Source organism: Parus major, chromosome 2 (assembly GCF_001522545.3).
Source record: "Parus major isolate Abel chromosome 2, Parus_major1.1, whole genome shotgun sequence".
Lineage (NCBI taxonomy): Eukaryota > Metazoa > Chordata > Aves > Passeriformes > Paridae > Parus > Parus major.
The window spans coordinates 10,218,292-10,230,784 of NC_031769.1; the positions used below are offsets into that span (position 1 = coordinate 10,218,292).

The 12,493-nt window shown below is 42.5% G+C and overlaps 1 protein-coding gene and 2 long non-coding RNA genes across 5 annotated transcripts in view; 2 read left to right on the forward strand and 1 right to left on the reverse strand.

Annotated features, from left to right (window-relative positions):
* Positions 1–186: 186 nt before the first annotated feature.
* On the forward strand, positions 187–2,257 carry LOC117245601. The gene is made up of 2 exons (XR_004500458.1): positions 187–607; positions 2,153–2,257. It is a non-coding gene; the product is annotated as an uncharacterized LOC117245601 (long non-coding RNA).
* LOC117245600 lies at positions 2,106–6,066 on the reverse strand. The gene is made up of 2 exons (XR_004500457.1): positions 5,806–6,066; positions 2,106–5,619 (listed from the first exon to the last, which is right to left on the reverse strand). It is a non-coding gene; the product is annotated as an uncharacterized LOC117245600 (long non-coding RNA).
* A 61-nt stretch (positions 6,067–6,127) lies between these two features.
* Positions 6,128–12,493, forward strand: part of WDR37 (WD repeat domain 37) — a 44,116-nt gene continuing 37,750 nt past the window's right edge. The window contains exons 1-2 of one of the 3 annotated variants that reach the window (XR_004500456.1): positions 6,128–6,281; positions 11,438–11,469. The gene's annotated coding sequence lies outside the window, so the exon portion shown is untranslated. The remainder of the gene's footprint in view (positions 6,282–11,437; positions 11,470–12,493) is intronic. The other 2 variants (XM_015618762.3, XM_015618763.3) reach the window with 2 other exon arrangements.

Genomic DNA, 12,493 nt, shown 5'->3' on the forward strand with positions numbered 1-12,493 from the left:
GGCCAATAGAGACAGGGAGCGGCGGCCAGCTGGCCAATAGAAACAGGGAGCGGCGGCCAGCTGGCCAATAGAAACAGGGAGCGGCGGCGAGCTGGCCAATAGAGACAGGGAGCGGCGGCCAGCTGGCCAATAGGAGCGGGGAGGCGCGGCGGGCGGGATGTGCGGCGCTCACAGCCGGCACAGGAGAGGGTCGGGATCGGGCTCCCTGAGCAGGGAGGGACCTTTGGCTTCTGAGGGTAACGGGAATCGCAGAATCAATGAGGCTGAAAAAGGCCTCTGAGGTCATCGAGTCCAGCCTATGACCGGACACTGGCATGTCAACCAGACCATGGCACTGAGTGCCACATCCAGTCTTGGCGTAAACATCTCCAGGAGCAATGACTCCACCACCTCTCTAGACATTCCAATGTCTAAAGATTGAATATTTCTAACATTCATGGCTGTTTATTGTCTTTTCACCCACCCACGAAGACCGAAGAACTGTGCTCAAGCACCGGCTCCTACAAATGTGCCGGTGTTTGTGGCAAACAGCTCCAGCGCCGGATTTCTGCTCGGGTCTGGGAGTGCTTCAGGCGGCGGCCATAAGCCCGGGACTGCGGGGTCACAGGTCTTTTTGGCACATTTAATCCTGGATGCTTTTCTTTTATCCGCAGCAGCGTCCCACGAGCTGAAGGGGTTCAGCGTGTGCCGCACAGCTCCCAGCCTGTGGCAGGGGAGAGCGCTGGTTCCCCTCCTGCACTGACAGCCACAGCTGGTGGGAAGCAGTTCCTGGGCTAGTCAAGCTCTGGAATTGCCTGACTCAGCTCTTGAGGGGCAGACAGAGAAACAGTTTGGTGTAGGAATGGAGCACAGGCAAGATGAACTGGTCAGATAGGGGAGTTTAGATACCGTTATAAATGCATATCATATTATTGGCTTTTTGCAAATATTATAATGAATGTTTTATGTATAAGATTAGAAAATTTTGTTGTATTAATATAGTTTCCTTTATTTCTATTATCGATGAAAGTTAGAAATAGTGGTATAATACATATATGTTAGGCTATAACATGATATTAAAGCAAAAACTACTTTTTTGTTTATATAACCCAGAGACTAAAAAAGAAAACAGTCAGAGACCCCCCTGCATCCTAAGATTATCTTGTCCAGATGAAGACAAGCAGTCTGCCAAGCCCTCCAAAGGAAAAATTTATGGCACCCGTTATCGAAGGACATAAAACCTAGTCGTGCCAAAAAGATTGATCTATTGGGAAAGGGGGCAAGGAAAAACGAAACAGAGGAACACCAAAAATCCTAAGAAGAATGTCTGAATATGTATGAGAGTTTATGGATATATAGTAGGACTCTGTTTTTAAGGGACAATCCTTTGTTAAGTAAGGTGTGCTCTCTTGGCTGAATGCAGAGACACCTGGCTGTATCTGTATACTTTATTATCTCCTAATTGTCTTTTTATTAAACTTTTACATTCTATAAAAAAAAATATGTGAACCCCGTTTTTCACAGATACACACAGATAACAAACTAGAAAAACTTCAATACCAGCCCCTAGAAACTTCACACCACCATAGCTAAATACCTTCTCAGTAAGACTTTTGCTGGTTTATTGCTTGTCCACAGACTTGGGTTTTTGACTGGATGCCATAAAAAGCTTAGAAATGACATTTTACATGTCTTGGAGGCATGGCTGGATCCCTCTCAGCTCAAGTTCCAGCATTTCAGTCTGGTTTACTTGATTTTTGTGTGAACAGGACAGATGGTCTGTCACTTATTGATATCATTAACAGCACACATGTTCAAATGGTTAATATTTTACAGGGCGGTGGGGAGGGGGGTTATCTTACAGCATTCCCCTGTGCAGAGCTTGCTGAAAGAAAGAAGAGTGGAGGTGATTTGAGTGAAGGCCACTTGAAACCAGCAGTGCATCAAACCAAAAAAAAATAAATACTGTAACAATGTGTTGGCTGCTACATATCCTTTTAACTACACAAAACATAACAAAACCATTAGATTTAATGTTAATATTGTGTTATTAATTAATAAACTACAAATTTAATGTTATCACAAGAATGTTGATAATAAATATGTACTCTCAGAAAGGACAGAAATGTACACTGATTACTTTTTATTGAGTTTACTTTTCATTACTTTACAGATTACTTATTGCTGAGTCACTGGCACAAAAGCACAGTAACTGGAGACTGAGCTTTGAAGAAATACTGCTATCATCCTTCGCCACACTGATCACTCGTTTCATTGTTCCAGATTAAAAAAAAACCCAAACTGTAATTTTTTTTCTTCTATCATGTTTCTAAAGTAACAAAACAATCTACACAGATCTATAAAAAAGCAAAACTACTGAGATGGGCATACAAACCAGCCTTTCATATGATGATAACAGAGTTAACAAGAAGCTCTCCTGTGAGTGAAGTTCTTTTAGAACAGAAAATACTCCCCTGGGAGGCAGAGATGTGTCTGTGCTTAGGGCACAGCTGGCACTGGACATTAGCAAGAGTGCACAGTGACCTTCAGGTTACACAGCAGAGGAAAACCAGGAAAAATGTCCTTACAGATGATAGAGAAGAGAGGCTTTTCTTCCTAGTAATAACTACTTAAAACTTCTATACAGCATTTTAGAACCTGACAGTCAGAAACAATTACATTTCCTGTCTTGCACAGACAAACAAAGCACTTCACCTGAGTTAACACTGGTGAGCAGCAAGAAGTGACAAGTCCTGGTGGATAACGAGAGGCAAAGAAGCAGGGGCAAAGGATGACAGAGACAAAACAAACAATTTTCACAAAATGAACAAGGGAGAGACTTCCCAAGCTGCTAGCCAGATACTTTCAGGATCAGGTATTTTATGTCACCTGTATCATCTTTTCTTTTGCTCCCCTCCAGACTTGCACTGCACCTTCAAAACTCTTTGTGCTGAAAATAAAGCATGCTAATTTTTCTAATGGTATGCACTTCACTGGAATGTCACAACTTCTACTTCACTGGAATGTCACAACTTCTACTTCACCCTGCATAAACAGAATCCTTGAAATGACATATAGATGCTTTTGAGACTTAATTTTTGCATCTCCTGAAGTTTGCTGACTGTTTTCAAACACTCAGCTAAGAAAAAAACTGTTTCCTGTAACAACTGGGAAGTCTTCATTCACCTGAAAATCCAACTATCTGCAAACTACTGACAGGCTTTTGGTGTCTGCTAAGAGAAAGAGAAGTGCAACCCCCACCAAACTGAAGGAAAACCTTTTAATTCTCCAGCAAGTTAAACAAGATGATAAGCTACAAGATGAAATAAATGCTGAGCAAACCTGGGATTTGACCCCAGCCTAGAATGCATAAACTCCTGAAAAATGCTTGTCCTCAGTTTTCAGATTTGCCAAAGAAAATTAACAGGCTTCTTTTCCCCCGTTCACATCCAAATGTCTTCTTTTTCAGCTTCCTGTTAACTTGCTTTGATGTTTAAGGCTTCCATTTCACCCTTCTCAGCTACAGAGCTATCCTTGTTCCTGGTCTCCCTAGAGAACTCCTCTTGTGAGTCCTTTCCTGCCTGGAGTCATAGCTCTACAAATAGAAAATATTTGTTTAAATGATCCACTCATGCTAAGTGAAAAACAACCTGGTTTTTATGTGAAATGTGAGGTAAGCACTTCCCAGTCTTAACTAATCTGCTGTTCCCTTGACTCTTCTTAAAAGGTCTCTTTCAGAAAAGTGGGTTGGCTTCAGCTCACTTCAGAGAAGACAGATGTCTTTGTTGTAAGAATGTAATACATCTATGCTAAATATATAAGTAGGATGTTGTATTTGCATTTTGTTCTGCTATCTCAAGCTGATGGAAAGAGTGCTATGATGGATGGCTTCCAAATGTTTTTATACAGCATAGGTGAATGAATAATGGTATAGGAAACCACTCTTCTAGGAAGGAGTTATTAGGAGGTTTCCTATATGAATCAAGAAATAACCCTTGAGTCCTTTTCTCCCTTAGATTTTTTTTTTTTTGGTTGGTTAGATTGGTTTTGTTTTTATTTCTTTGGTATGAGCTCTGGACAGAAAGCTTTGCCTTTTCCTGCTATATTTACAGGCTTGAAAAATGCTAATTTGGGAGGTTTTGCTATTATTCCGTTCTGTTACTGATTTCCCAAGCCTTTTATCTTGTCAAGTCCAGTCTTGGGTGAAGAAGTCGATTTGCCCAGGACAACCTATCTTTTGCCACTTTATTTACTGTATGCTTATTTAAAAAGCTTCTTAGCTGTTGAAAAAATGCAGACTGGTACTGACCTGTTTCCCTTGGCTCCTGTATTGCTATCTATGTCTCTTGTTTTGTATCAGGTAGCTTGTGAAAAGCAGGTCAGTCTTTTGTTCTGTCCTTGCTCTTATACATTACACAGTGTCTGCTACTCTTGCAGTGCCGTGACAAAACCAAACCAGTAGCAGAGCTAGAGTGACAACAGGCCATGTGTCATTCTCTTCTCATGAAAAAGCAACTGGCCTGTGAATTTTCAAGTGAGGCATCCTGTACCAAGTTGTTTAAGTCCATCTTTCCTCATTGCAAGTATTTTGCATTTCTTCAGGGAAAAAAATGGTTGTCTCTGTAATGCACCCTGCTTCTAGGGAGTGTGCTGCTCCAGAGGAGATGAAAGCTGCCAGGTGTTCTCCCCTGGAAATCTCTAATGTGGATCTTTGTACTCCTGCTGGACATCTTTTTTTCCTTCATATATATAGCTAAAATTGTTATAGTACAGTAGTGTTATATTAGGCTAAAGTAATTTTGGTAGGGATTATGAGGCTTATAGATGTCTAGTTAGAAACTGAACAGCTGAGAACTCAAATTGTCACTTGGCTAAGATGGCTGAGCCACCCACAACTGCACCAACTCTAAAGAGAGTTGGTGCAGAAAAAGAGAAAGCATTGAACTGGGGCATTTGGTCAGGTTGTGTTCAGGCTTCCTCCTGGGCACTGCTGTTCCATCTCTTGTCCATCTCCTTTTGCCTGTGCAGTCTCCCCTCTTTTCCACTCCTTAAAGCCATTTAGCTATTCAGCTTTTAGTGGCTTTGCAGAGGGGAATAGGCTAAAATTATGGTTCTCAACCAGTTAGGCTGGTGATTTTGGAGAATGACCTCCAGTAATGAGAAATATGCTAGTAAATTGGTAAACCACTATTTTTGTTACTTCTTAATACAGCTTTTAGATATGACTGCACAGAAATGAGTAGAAAGAAAAAAAGACAAATGAGAACTGCAGGCAAACTTGTAGTTGGGAAGCACATTAAAAGAAAATGTAATATTTCCAGCTCTCACTGACACATGTTCTTCTGGCCTTCTTACAGAACTCTTCTAAGGCAGTTAAAATAATCTGCTGGAAGAGAGAAGATAATTAGGCGAAGGCCTCTTTTGACTTTCACTATCTTCTACAATGAATAAGAATTTTAGGTGGAGGTTTATTCAGTGTTAATCAGCAGAGGAATTAATCACATTTCAATTACGCGTTGTAGGCTTCAGAGTGAACAGCCTGCTTGCAGAACGTCGTGGTTAGCTTTGATGCGCTGCCTCTGCCACTCCGTCTGCAGACACAGTAGCAAAACTCCACATTCGGTATCTCCCACAGCCCTTCTGTATTAAAAAAATACGGAATTCCAGCGGTGTTTCAGGAAAGTTTCATCTCCCTTGCCAGTCCAGCTGATCCAGTGTTCCTGGAGGTTACTGACTAACTAAAGCAGCAGCAGTTTTAATTCGGTAACAGTAACGCTGAACTAACACAGCGTTACCCCGAGGGACCGCGGTCGGGACGGAACACACCTCCGCTGTTTAACCTCCGCTGTTTAACCTCCGGCACTACGTGACCCGGGCAGCAGCGGGTCCGAGGAGTGTGGTGGTGGCGGGGAAGCTCCTGCCCGGCCCCGGGGGCATTCCCGAGCCCGGGGGCTGTCCCGGTGGCCGAGGTAGGGCCGAGCCCGTGGTGCTGTCCCGGTGGTCGGGGCAGTGCCGAGCCCGCGGGCCGTGCCGGGCGGGGGCTGTCCGGTGCCAGCCCGTCGCCATCGCGGCTCGGAGCGGGGGCCGCGCCGCTTCCGCCGGATGTCGCCGCGAGGGCTCGGCACCGGGTAGGCGCGTCCTGCCCGAGCGGCACCGCGATCGTCGCTGCTGCTGTTGCCTCCGCTGCTGCCCCTCCCGCCTTCTCCTCCTCCTCCTCGTTGTCCTCATCCTTCCCCTCCTCTTTCTGCGCGCCGCCAGCGGCCCTGCCCCTCCCCGCCCGCCGCCGCGGCTGTGGCTGACAGGTGAGTGCGGGGGCAGCGGGGCGCGGACCCTCCGCCATCTTCGCGGCCGCCCGAGGGGCTGAGGGGTGCGGGGGTCCGGGCGGGCTCCGGGGCAGCGGCGGTGGCACCATCGCGGCGGTACCTGCGCCGTGCCGCCGCCGCCGCCCAGGCCCGCGGCGCAAACCGGGGCTCCTGCCCGGGCACCCCCTCCCTGCCCGTCCTATTCCGCTTTATTTCCGCGTGAAATGACTTGCACGTTTTCCTATAAAAACCCGAAATAATCGAAAATAAGCTCTCCTTCCTCTTTTGTGTGTCGCGGTTTTTGAGCGCTTCCAGCCCGGGGCTGTAGGGATGGTTCCAGGTCTGAGGGTAGGGAAGCCGGGGGTGCTGCTGAGGAGACTCCTCTCGCTAACTTTGTTCGTGTGCTGCTGCGTATCCTAAGGACAGGCCAAGCGTAGAGCCCCAGTAGTTTACAGGTGGAGTTCAGATTCTCTGACACCTGTACAAATGGAGCACACATGAAACGCCCAAATTTCTGAAGTGGGGCATAGCTACATGATGAGGGGAGCACCGTTTGTGGTGGCACGGGGCAAATCTGGCCTTCAGCATTTGGAGGATGACATGGAAGTGTCCAAGATGGATAAAAGTTGTCTGTAAAGGGCCGTCTTTGGTATTTCTCTCTTTTTCTGAGCTAAAACCCTGTGAAAATAAGTTTGGGGGGGAAGAATAGATATGCTTAATGTATTCAGAGGTTGAATGGATGTTAGGTTCCATTCCTTATGCAAAGACGAGGAAAACTTCTTTCAAGTTAAGTGTTGATCTGTGGCTCAAGGACATCTTGGTGTTTTTGGAGAAAGAGAAACTTCTACATGTGTTTTTATCTCTCTTGTCCAGCTTGTCAAATTTGTTATTGCGGTTACAGTGGGCTTTCTATAACAGTAATGTGATGGAAGGTTTATGGTAGGAACTGGTGGAACAGCTTCTTTGAAGTGATTCCGCGTCATTGAGTACACCTTGACATGATATAAACGTCTATTGTTCAGGCATCCATTTTACAACATTACAACTGCATCATTCTCCTTAAGCAAATTCCTGAAACTGTTTTCCAAGCAAGTCCGCTGTTGGCGCTTCTTGATGTTTTTGAAAGAGAGTTGGTGACTCCAAGAGCCCACAAGTATGTTTTCTAATGAGTAGTTTAGATTAGATAATCTTTGTGCATGGTGTCAGCTCTAACCTGTCTTGTAATAACTTCAGATGTAGCTTTGTGTGTTGTGGACTTGGGCAATTATTTTAAGGAAAGGTGTTGGCACCAAACATTAGACTATAAGGCAGAGGCTAACTGTAATGTTAATTGTCTTTTTAATACTAGTAGTTTATGTGTATGTTTGTCCTTGAATTAGGTTTATCATGTTCAATATAAAGGTTCTGAGATGAGACTGCTTCTTTAATATAGAAAGGCCCTTCCACCATCTATTTCTTTATTTCTGAGTTTGTTTGAAGCATGCAGTCTTTAGTATGGACTGAAGTTCCTAAGTGTGTTAGTACAGTCATAAGACAAATATTGTGAGTGTGGTGATAATGTCTTAGAAGGAGATCTGACTTCTATGAAATCCTGAAATTGCAAGCCAGAACTAGTATGTGCCAAGTAAGTAGGAATTAAGTGGTATTGCATTCTATAAATTTGAGATGAGATTAGGATCATTTTACGACATGGAATTTTTATTCTTGGAGCTAAGACTAGTAGGTTGTCTTGTGAGGTGAACGCCAGGGTGAGGGGCTTTTTCTGGAGGCCAACCCTTCAAAGCACTGTGGAGAGAGTTGGTTAGTGCTCTGTGAATGACCACTGAGGAATGGATAGGAATCAGGATGGTCTCCTTGCAAGCCAGGGTGATTTGTGTTTTCTCATCCTCATACAATATGTACAATTTTTAGGCTTGGTGTTCAAGATGGTAGGTTGGGTGCTCACAGTGCTCTTACATGGACTGTTGGTAGATTCCACAGTTCTCTGTGCTAGACCATATGAGGTAATACTTCAAGAATGTGCTGTGCAGAGGTTTTTTTTTAGTGCTTCTGAAGAGCTTGCTAGATGTATTACAGAGTCAAAATTGCTTTTGTTCAGATCTTAAGAACTAAAATACTCTAATTTACTGGCAAGTAACATATTCCCATAAGAAGAGCAATGGTACTAGAGGCCACTGTGCTTGAATAAGACCATAATAGCAATTCATCTAATACAGTCATAACAAGTACATAAATATTATTTGTTTAGAGATTAACAGAATAACATTCTGGCTTCTCAGTGTGGTGCAGTATTTCCTTGAACAAACACCTGGTAAAACTGCTTTTGCTCTTAAACTTCCTTAGGATTCCTCACCCTCAGGTCTTGTATCTGCATCCCTGTGCTTGCATGTAGGTTATGTCTAGGCTATTAGGAATTTGTTATACAGAAATGGGAGCTGCAGTGTCTGTGAAAGAGCTGAGGAAATAATGTACCCTTCAGACATATTTTAGGAGTTAACCAGCTGTAAGTAATTTAGCAGGACCTGATGCTGTGTGTTGAACTCTTCAATAAAGTCAGTTCATCAACACCTATAAATAAAAGAAGGTGCAGTATATACTGATAGGTTACTAACTAGTGTTGAGCATAAGATTATATTGTACCTTGCACCATTTAAACTAGTTGAAACCCTCAGTGAGCACAGGTGGCACTGGTTTCAAAGGGAAGCTTTCAGCACATCAGACATTTCACTAAATAGATCTTTGTCTGATGATTATTGGTGGACCCAGGAAGGTTTCTACTATATTTAAAAAAAATAAAATCTGATTCTGCTAATTATTGTTGTTTAGTATTAGATAATATTAGCTTGTATGAGAGTAGCATTTCTTGCTTTAGCAGACTGTATGGCAGGCTAGGTCAGCCCTGCATTTTGGTGTGACTGCAGCATTTGCTGACATAGTTGAATTAGCAAGATCAAAGCTTGCTAGCAGCAAAACTGGGCTGGCTTACATTTGGATGTTGGTGTTAGAAGCTTGCTTAGAGTAGGTACTCACTAATGTGTTAAAGTTTTTATCCTTGATTTCAGCTGCATAACGTACTTAAAATATATTGGTGCAGCTTCTTTACTCTGCTTTCTGTTGAAAGGAGGTTGTCACTTTCAGTGGTGGATGCCTGCTTTCCCCTTTTACATTTCGAGGAACATCCAGTCTCATTTGAAAGAAAGCTGCACTACATTTAGAAAATAAAATAAAAAATCAGTGTTGTAATGCTTGAGTAGATTTCACAAGGTTTGAGCACACACATTAGTGTTTCTAGCATCTGTGATGATCCAGAATGGTTTTGTTTCCTAAATATTTACCTTTAGCAAAACAGCTAGTCTTGCAAAGCAGTCTGTTTAGTCTGATCTTTCTCAGGTGTGCTGTAGTCTTGCAGCTTGCATTGAATTAATGGCACTTGAATGTACAGCATCACTGAAGCAAATTGTTCACTGAAGACCTCAAAATGGAAGTTTTACTCCTTTAAATTTGATTTCTTTGCATATTAATAAAGAGTGTAGTGGCATATGTTGATACTTAAATTCCCTTAACTCATGAATAATGCTGTCAAACTGAGTTCCATGTAATTAAGAACTTAATAACTGTAATCATTCTTCTCTCTTTCTGTTTTCCCTCCCTGCTTTGTGGAAAAAAAAGCATGAAACCCACACACTCCCCTACATTAATGGGCATCTTTGTATTGTAAGGTTTTAATGCTGCACTAGACAATAATTACTGTTGTAAAATACCTTTGTGTTTTATGTAGTATACAAGGAAATTTTCTTCTAAGCCATGTTTGAAAATGGGAGACGTGAGACTAAGAGATTTAAGCACACACAAATACACTAAAATTGTATTTTTATTTGTTTTTCATTTGACACAATCATTTAAATAGTAGCTAGTGCTATTTCTAAACTCTAAAGAAAATGGAGAAAGGAGATGTTGGGGAAGATGTTACTGAATCTTCCTGATGCTTTCCCTTTACAGACTTGTATGTTGTCTTGAATGAACAAAAAAGGAAATGCAATACTGTAGTCGTTCTGTCTGTGCTCTGACACATCTTAAAACAGCTTTTCTCCCTGGCTTCAGCAACATGCATACCCTAGGAATTCTTTCCTTTCAGCAGCCTTCTTGTTCTGTGTTCAAGAGCAGAAGTAGGCAAGTACGATTAGTTTTTGCTGCAGTGAGTTTTTAAGTCTGGTAAGGCCCGTGTGTGCACTCTTTGTTGGTGCTGTTTCTCTGTTGTAGCTGACTAAAACAGTAATTGGTTACACATCTGCTCTTTACCGTTACTCTGATGAAATATTTCCTGTGACTGAATACATCTGTTACAGAAAGGTAGGTGGTGGAACTTAAATTAAACACATTGTAAAATATCCTGTGAGTTTAATTAAACAGAATATCTGAACTACTGGAGTATCTTTGCATTCAGCAAGTAGGAGCCACCTGTGGTCTAGATGTTTTCTAGGACATCTTTTCCTCCCCTACTTCTGCAGATTTACATCGTTAGAAAGGTTCTTTGGAGGCTTTGACAGAACATTTTGTGAAGTCTATGCAAATGTAGTGTTTTCCAAAATGATTGAGCAGAATAGCTCAGTATGTCTCTTAATCACACTTTTTAGTAATACAGTGTTTGTGAACTGCCACCCTTAGTGAAAATAGCTTAGTAATACAATACACGTCCTCCTTCTTCTCCTCTCCTTTTTTTTTCAGAAACTACTTTTGTTCAGTGTTTTAATGCTTGATTGCTAATTTTTAGCTTCTATGAAGTTAGCTTCATTTGATTTAGGAAGCAAGATTCCAATACTTCTTGGTGGTTTTTCCATCCTACTTGGGGCATTACTGACTAGAAAGAAAGTGACCTTAGTGAACTTTTCTTTTCAGAATGCATTCTAAACACTTGAAAGTTAAGATTAACTATATGTACATAATAATATATAATGGGTTGTTTTGAAGCACTTTTTTCTTACTTGGTTTGACTGGGATTTGGTACTTAGCCTTGACTTATGTTTATGTTTTCCCTCATACCCCCATTCCTGTTGTTTGGTGTGTTCTAACTACAAAAGTTTCAAAAAATTGAAAGACTGACTGGCTTGTGTACTACTGACTGTTTCACTAATCAATATTTAATATGGTTTTCATAGGATATGTAACATGACACTGATATTCTGGACAGGTAATTTTCATTGTTTGAAAACCTTACGTAATAAGGGGAATCAGGTAACTGCTAGAAATGAGCACCTTATTTTTTTAGCATCATATTGCCAAGGATCTGTTTTGTGAAATCTACTCTTGAAAATCCTATAGCTTCTTACAACTGCAATTAGAATCAGAAGAGTTCTGAAATTGTCAAAGCAAAGTTAATATTTAAAGGGACACTGTCACTATTTTACAACTGAATTTAAATCCTTGTTCTAAAAAACCTCTTTGATTATTGCTGATTATTATAAACTCAAAGTTTGTAAGGACGTTTGGTGGGATTCAGAACAATGATATTAAAGGTAGTGAAGCTATTCCCCTTAGCTTCTCCTTCCCATCCTCTGTATGCACATGCCTGCTTGTGGCCTCTTTGGTTTCAGCTTTGCTGTGGCTGTGTGCACCCTCCTGCCGAGCCCGGGAACAGCTGCATGTTTGCCCTCTCCAGAACGTGCATGGGTGGTGTGTCATGCTGCTGCATGAGGAGAGGGCAGTCCCTGGCAGTGACACTGGCTGCAGGTGAAGTGCTGCTACCAAACAGAAACAGTAATGGCCGTGTTTCCTATCCAGCCTGCTCATGAGCTGCCTAAGTAGAAACTTCTATGTAGTGAACGTGAGAATTTCACTCTGTAAAGATGTAATCTCATGCATATGACTGTGTCCCTTTAAATGCTGTGTGCTAGAGTGCATAGCTGCCAAATCTCTGTGTACTGGTGCTGAGTGCTGCAGTTGATTCATTGAGGGAAGGGGTAGCATCCAGACAGGCTTCAGGAGTGGGCTCCTGCAAACCTCATGAAGTTCAACAGGGCCAACTGCAAGGTCCTATAGCTTGGGTTGGAGCAGCCCCCGATATCAGTGCAGGCTGGAGGATGGACAGATTGAGAGCAGTCCAGCAGAGAGGGACCTGGGGGTATTGGGGCATGAAAAGCCAGACATGAGGCAGAAATGTGTGTGTGCAGCCAGTGACAGGCAAGGGCACAAGAAGATGTGGACCTGTTAGAACT